This window comes from Emydura macquarii, unplaced genomic scaffold, assembly GCF_026122565.2.
Source record: "Emydura macquarii macquarii isolate MOO-44397 ecotype Brisbane River unplaced genomic scaffold, CSIRO-AGI_Emac_v2 contig_312, whole genome shotgun sequence".
Taxonomy (NCBI): Eukaryota; Metazoa; Chordata; order Testudines; family Chelidae; genus Emydura; species Emydura macquarii.
Genome location: NW_027130449.1, coordinates 3,766,134 through 3,772,133, shown reverse-complemented (window position 1 = coordinate 3,772,133; position 6,000 = coordinate 3,766,134).

The following is a 6,000-nucleotide window of genomic DNA, read 5'->3' as shown; positions in this document are numbered from 1 at the left end:
TTAAGATGTCTGTCCAGTGGGGCCTGAACCAAGATCACCAGCTGATTTCACACAGGTCACCAAACAGCCACCAGTAGCTGCCATGCTGGGCTGGATTCAGAATGCTGCCTGAGAAATGAATGGGTCCAGCCCCCATTCCTGCACACCTGTGCCATCCAGCACACCTCCCTCCCTCCCTGAGTTGTTGTGATTTGGAAATGTCTCCAGGCTGCTGGATCCCACTCACCATATGAGGTGAGAACTCTGCATCTGGGCTGGGAGCAGCAGGAGAAATTTGGATTCCTTTTTGTGTTCTGCTCTTGCCTTTAATCACACGAACCCAGAGTCACAGCTGTTGCCACCCTCTAGGGATGGCCTCGGGGCTCTTCTGGGCTGGCTAGCGTGGGCACCACAGTGGCATGTGGAGGAGATTCAACTGTGAACGTCTGAGGGGTGCCCAAGAACTCACGACATTTGGGTGTGAAGCCAGCTAGCGTCAGCTGAGATTCTCTCCCCCGCCCGCCCTGAATGCTGGCCTTGGTCTACCAGGGCTGAGTGGCCCCATCATGAGTAGGATAACTAGGGCAATCAGGGAAGACAAAGGAGCCAGGAGGGTTGGCAGGAGTTGGGCTGTGAGAATGATGGGGCTCTGCTTAAAATAAACACAATCCACACATGAGTGTTCTTGCAGCAATGCGGGGTAACTCCGGTGCTGCATCCCCTGGAGAGAAGAGTTGGCAGCCAACAAAAATGCTCTTAACAACAATTAATAGTATCTAATTACTTTTGCCTTTTGTCTTTTATTTAGCAACTGGGCTCAGCCCAGGAAACCCTGGTTTCCACTCCTCGAATGTTTTGACTCTGGAATTGTAAACTGGCTGATTTCTTGGACAAACACAATAATTAGGAGCCTGTGCATCTCCCCCACCACTCCTCCCAAAATCAAAATGGCTTGGGCTAATTTTATTTGATAACAAGTCTTATGCTGTGAAAGAAACTGGACTGGCAGCCTTGTAAGAGGCCTTTCTTTAGCCATGTAATAGGCACAAATCAGGCAGTAGCAGAGCAACTTTTCCCTCATACACTGCCCATCCTAAGGAGATATCCTCCATGGGAAGATACTAGATCAGTTACTCAGTCCTTGGTCTCTCTACTGAGATGGCTAATAGGGAGGCTGGTTATGTATCTCTGGTATCTATCATACTGGGATCTAAATGTAAATTAGTGCCCATGGTTATAATATTCACAGTGATCTCTGGACACAAGAGAATGATCACAGACTCATTTCAAATGGTGCCACCATCCAGATTTCATTTCTGTCTTGAGTCCTGTTACCAATGCCCTGAACTGTCCAGTTCTCTGCATCTTAGTGATGAGGAACTGTTATGGGTATCTCACAGCTTCTACATCCAACCAACCTACTAACATACGCTGAGACTCATGTTAACAAATGAAAATGCCACATTGAGATGAAGAAGTTACCAAGGGCCAGTCAAGTGCACTTTGAGTCACATCAACTCAAGGTCAGTGGGCCCAAGGGGAGAGAGATTAGCCTTCCATGAAAGCCAACAAAGTTAGTGCTTGCAGTGAGGTGCATAAAGTGTGTCTGTCAGGTCGTAAATCAGGACTTGTAGGGCAGTTTGTAACAGCAGCTATTTCTACGTTTCCTGCAGGATACAATAAATACCCATGTCTCAATCCTGGGATGCTGCAATGTTTGTGTCTTTCACTCATGGCAATGCTCCCCCATGCGGGAACTAACATAAGAACGGCCATACTAGGTCAGACCAATGGTCCACCTAGCCCAGTATCCTGTCTTCCAACAGTGGCCAATGCCAGGTGCTTCAGAGGGAATGAATAGGACACGTAATCATCAAGTGATTCATCAACTAAACAGAGGACTCTCATTGTCTCCGAAGAAGGACTTGCTAGAAAAGAAAAATGGTGGATTTTAGGAATTTGATGGACTCCTTGGGTTTAAGCAAAATAGGTGCTATCTGGACAGAAAGAGCACCAAAATGCTGACTGCAAGGTTACCTCATGCTGGAGGAGAGAGGGGAGAGTAAAATTAGTGGGTAGAAGAACAGATAGATGGATGTATGGAGTACAGGGGGAAGGGAGACATATACAGAAGCCTTGAAAGAGGCAGGAAGAAGCTAAAATAAGCTTGGGTGGAAAAAGGAGGAAACAATATTAAACAGATAACATAAAGGTTAGAGATAAAAATCTCAGGAAATGAGCCGAAAACAGCTTGAATGTCACGAAAAGGTGACTGTACTGTGATCTGAGCCTTAAGACTAATACAGGCCACATGGACAAAATAAATATAGGGGACCCATTAGCAGCTAGGACAGAAAGTGATGTTCACACACTATAACATGGTAATGAGGATCATATAAAGTGCCTGGTTAGACAAACCATCCATCCCAAGCCCCATCCCCGAGTGTGGCATTATTGTCAATTTCAAACATATTTGAAAGAGGCATTTGTTGTCAATTTCAAACTTATTTCTTAGGATCCATTTTCAAAATCAGCTGTAGCATCACAGCTTTTGCTTGTTCTGTTTAGCCTCACCAGGCGCTGATTACAAGTAGCGGCAGAAGTCTCGCCGCTCACAAACATTTTGTAATACACACTCTTGTCCCAAAGCAATCTGTTGGGTTACCAGTTGATCACAGTGGCTGTCCTTTCATTTTAGCAGTCAGGTCAAAATTTGTTTCTACATCCCTCCATAGACATTTTGCAGATCTTCACGCTGTCACCTAGCGTGCTGTTGGCATTACATAATCTTCCAGACTTTGTCTCTCTTTTCCCTTCCCTGTGCTGACTCCATTCATCTAACACCTGGCTACTCTCTATTCTTTCCCCTCAGACTGACCCTATTAGTCAAAGAGCCTTTTCCTGTGCATCTTCTCACACCTGGAATAGCCTCCTTGAAACTCTCCAGCTCATTTCAAACCATCTTTTCCCCTTGGCCAGGCTAGTCACTTTCTTCCCCCCTCTTGGTTTTAAACACTAGATCTATATCAGATACCTCTGTAAAGTATTTGGAGGCAACATGTCAAGAATTGATGCTAGACCTGGCCAGAAAAAAACAAGGAGACAAATTGTGGCATTTCCCCCCATTATTAATAAGAACAAATTTGAAAAAATGAATTAAAAATTGAAAAATTGAGACCGGTTCTATAATTAGTTGAAAACAAGAAGGACATTTTGCTGATTACCACCCCCCAAAATTCAAAATTTAACCCATATTAAAAAAAAAAAAAAATCTGATCAGCTCTGCCCAGTTCTAATTTGGGATGGTTCTTATTTTAGAGGCACCAGTTTATACATCCATCGGAACAGATCCACTGTGATGCTAAGACCCTTCTCCCAGCAGACATAGTGCTGACCTGAAATCCCAGATCCAACCCTAGCAGGCTTTGGGACATCAGAATCCTGAGCAAACGCCAGGACTAAGCCCTCAGATGTCATTCCATCACATTTCCTTGGGATGGATTGTGAATTACACCAGTAATATTCAGCATTAAACACCACATAATTCCCTTTTCAGTCTATGTCAGGCTACGGACTAACAATAGTTAACCCAATATTGGGGTTCTACCCAGCATAGATGCCTTCCTGCTTGGCTTCCATCCCCTGCTGTTGATTTCAATTTAACTCATCGTGTGCTGCAAAAAGAGGCAGTGAAATGATGAGGCCAGTGGCCCCAGCAAAAGGTTCTGTGGACGCAGCAGCTGGAGAAAAAGGAAGAGAAGAGGAACTTGGAGATAAAGCTCTCTCCCCAGCAGGCCTGCCTCGCAGCTGATAAGAGCCCTTACTAGTTGTAATGAGATCCCTGTCTGCCTGTTTCCTCACAAAGTCATGACTCAGGGATAATGTTCACATCCTCAGAACAGCAAGGGAGCTAAAAATACAGCCAGGAAAATGAGCGAGAGAGAGAGCGAGCATGAATGAAAGCGTGAGCAAGAAATGCACTAGGGAGAAGAGAGAGGAAGCATGAATGAAAACATGAGAGAGGGAGCATGGATATAATCTTCAACTAGTAAACTTTTGCCTGCAAAAGTTTGCCCTTGCAAACACATAATTGTGCAATCACAAATCATAGGCATGTAGGACTGGAAGGGGCCTTGCGGGTTGAGTCCATCCTCTCCTATTGCAGGTATAACCCTATCATATAAATTCTTCCTTGTTCATTTGATTCTCTGTTGTGTATGTGCAAATGCCCATGATACAGGCATGATCTGCTTTTTGGATGCGTACATACTGGAATCTGGCCCTGGATAATTGTGTGGTCGGCAGGATCTGCTCCCTTTCAGCTATGCAGAGTTATTCACCTCACCTGGGCTGCAGTAAATGCTGAATCATAGAGGGGAGGGAAATGACAACACATACATATGTGCTTGCAAATGAGCACACTCACACACACCCCCAGCCAACATGTACACTCATGTGCAGGTAGCATACGTGCTCATGCATGCACAACCCCCACCGTACAGAGTTAAGTGCATACACACCATATGTTTTCCCACATATACACACAACCAATGCACACATAGGAGCATGCATATCTACTGTGAAGTCTACCATGTGCACCCAATGCACACATATTCATGCATACCTATTGTACACACGCATACAAACATAATCGACAGGCACACGTTCATGCTCAAATATACTGTACACACATGCACAATTTGGTATGACCCACTGATCCACATGTTATACATCCCTTTCTTAGTCCAAGCCTCAAATGAAGTGAATCTTTGACCGTGCACCCCTACAGAAGCTGGTTCTTTAGCTCAAGTTGTTGCAATTCGGGTTTATGCTCTAGAGGTTGTAGTTCAATCTCCACGGCTGTCCAAGGAGCCAATCTGCAAAGAGCCCCCTTAGAGTATGGTGGGGTTAGTTGTGCCTCCCTCTCTGAGGGTGCAGCCTGCTTTGTCTCTCTCTGGTTTTGGTTACTATGTGGTGTTGTTCTGAAGTCTAAGAAATAAAGCAGTGTTACATTGCTGCCTTCCAGCCAGAGTCTGGATATTTTTATCAAACTTCTCTGGGTGGATGCTGTGAACATAACAGTTGCCATGTAGGCTGTGTGCTTGCAGGAGCAAATGAGTGGGACATTAGGAGCGGGAAGAGCAGGGGGGGCCTGGGACATCACTTTTGGCATATTCTTCCACGTCACTGCAACTCTGTGAGGGAGACGGGCAAGGAAGAGATAAAAGTCTCTGAGGATGGGGGCATGGGGTGAGCAGGGCAGGCCGGAGAAGAGAAATCACTTCAAGGAAGAATCAAAACCAAACCTGGTTTAAGTCAAGCTTTCTGTTTCGTCGGAAGAGTCGTGACTGGGAGTGAGAGACGTGGGGTCGTTAATCAGCTGTGTCAAATCCCAGCTGCTCTGCTTCCTCCCTCCTCACCTTGCTCTCGCTCTTGTTATCTTGTTTCTTTCCCTGTCTCCCTCCCTCCTTCATTCTTCCCCCCCCCCCCCGCCTCTTCCCTTCTTTCTCTCATGTGTGACAATGGGGATGAATCCCAGAGAGCCTTGTTTTCTTCTGACACTGAACAAGGAGCTTTATTTGAATAAAGGACCATTGTACTAATTAGAGCTAGTTGGAAAATGTTTCCCCCTCTGCCATGGAAAAAATTAGACTTTTCAATGAAAAATCAGAGGGGTTTTTGGATGAAGGCCAGGAGTTTTCAGCCAAAACACAATGGGTTTTTGGTCAAAATCCATCACTCTTCAGGTTTCTGGGTTTTATTTTTTTGATGAAAACTCCCAAACCGCACAAAAAAAAAAAAATCGTGTTGTCAAAACCCTAATTTTCCAACACAACCCCATTCTGGCAGAAAATTTCAATCAGCTCCAACCAGCTCCAAGGGCTGGCCCCCATCACGCATTTCTGCAGGCTTGCTGCCCTGCACCTTTGGCCACTTCTGAAGCAAACACCAACGCAGGGGCACAATGCTTACGGGTCAGAAGGGCTACGGTTTATACCCACACTGCTCTACAAGATAAGA